This window comes from Rhagoletis pomonella, unplaced genomic scaffold, assembly GCF_013731165.1.
Source record: "Rhagoletis pomonella isolate Grant_MI unplaced genomic scaffold, Rhpom_1.0 Rhpom_scaffold_00003, whole genome shotgun sequence".
NCBI lineage: Eukaryota > Metazoa > Arthropoda > Insecta > Diptera > Tephritidae > Rhagoletis > Rhagoletis pomonella.
In genome coordinates this window covers 42,327,079-42,328,880 of record NW_023458557.1, presented here as the reverse complement: position 1 = coordinate 42,328,880, position 1,802 = coordinate 42,327,079, and the positions used below count along the sequence as shown (strand labels likewise).

Here is a 1,802-nt window from a genome sequence, read left to right as displayed (position 1 = left end):
ATATGAAATAATTTATTGACTTCTGTGTACAATGATGTGTACACTCAAGTGAATAACACTTTTATTTTTTATAAGCTATATTTTATTTATATACAAAAATATTGTTAAAAACAAGTACTCTGGCGTTTTAAAGTATTATCTGTTACTTACATTCATAATTTTGCTTTGAATAAAAATGTACTGAAAAGTACTGCTTTTTTTAGCATGAAAGAGTATGACGTACTGATTTCGCGCATAAAAAGTCTGGCAAGCCTACGTGCATTGGGGGAGTTTTTCTAACTCCCAAAATCTCCTTAATTGAGAGTTGAGGTATTCGTTTGAAATATCTTCAACCTGAGTTGTAAATACCGATATTTTTTCTTTTACTTGATCGCTTAGTATCCACTAGCGTGGGCCGAAAATCCGCTTTTTTAGAATTCTGATTGGTAATAGCAAAAATATGGTTCATTATGCTTTAAGAAAAATCTGTGTGAAATTTGGAATTTTTTGGTCAATATCCTAGGCTCGCCCAAGTCCAACAAAGATTAATGAGAGACCTCCTTTACAAAATTCGCATGACAAACGTTTGTTTTCTTCTGAGATGAACGATTGAGTTCTGTTGAAACTTCGAATATGTAAATTATTAGGTTTGTATAGTAACTTCTCCAGTAAAACATTGCGAGAGCGTAAAAGCAAAATCGAGCGTAAAATTGAGAAGAGAAAACTAGCAGAAAAAGTTATTAAACACAAAACTAGCAAAAACTTGCAAGTAACCAGTTGTTGCACTGTTTCGAGATTCTGCTGTTAACATTTTACTACTTATAAATCAGTTTTAAACTAGGGATGTCAGTGGCAAAAATACATCGATGTTTTTCTTTGATTCGATGCATCGAAATGTACATCGATATTTTTCGATGCATCGAAGGGCATACATCGATGCATCGATTTGCATAGGATTTTTCAGATAATGTTTGACAACAAAATATGTTATTAGCAAAATTGCAGAAAATTTTAAATAAATTACTGCAACTGAGTTATGTTTCTAACGGAACTTCTTGCAGCCATTTAAACTTTTTGGCCAAAGTCACTTGTTTTTATTGAACAATTGAAAAACTGGAATGACGGTTCAATGTACCGTAGATGTCAGTTTTCAAAAAACATCGATACATCGACTATTTATACATCGAGTGGAAAATTTTCGATGCATCGAAGCAAAATATCGATATTTTCCCGACATCCCTATTTTAAACTCTTTGCTTTACACACAAGCACTTACACAGTCCATCATTAACATTTTGATATCTACTAATTTTACTTATGTTTGAGCTAAACCAATTCAACAAATGGCGGCTTTTGACATTTATTCTTCTTCTTCTTCTGCTAGCTAATTTTTGCTAGTAAAAATTTTACTAGCAAGAATTTGCAGCTCTCCCGTGTTGTTACGCTCTCGATTCAGTGCTCTCTTGCAAATTTTTTGGGTTATTATACACTTTTCCAGTAAAATTTACAGGTTCCAGTACAAATTAGTACTGACTATTGGTTACCATACAAACCTATTGTTACTGGCTTGGGGTCTATTGTAGCTTCTATTGAGGTCGAGCTGTGTATTTTTCGACTTTGATATTTTTTTATCTACTCTTTCTGCGATCTCGAATTGGGTAGTGAGGAAGTCTATCATTTTTTACCACGTTGAGCATTTTTTTGCTCATTTGCTATTGCTCCCATCGGAGTAACGATTTTTCTGGTAAAGTTGCAGCGAATACGTTTACCAGAATAGGGTCCCAACTATCAGTGGGAATGTTTTGTGTCGCGAGAACCGACAA

At 33.7% G+C, this 1,802-nt stretch overlaps 1 protein-coding gene across 1 annotated transcript in view; it reads right to left on the bottom strand.

Annotated features, from left to right (window-relative positions):
• Window positions 1-1,802, bottom strand: part of LOC118735219 — a 167,680-nt gene that overhangs the window by 111,611 nt on the left and 54,267 nt on the right. The gene's annotated exons all lie outside the window — the stretch shown is intronic.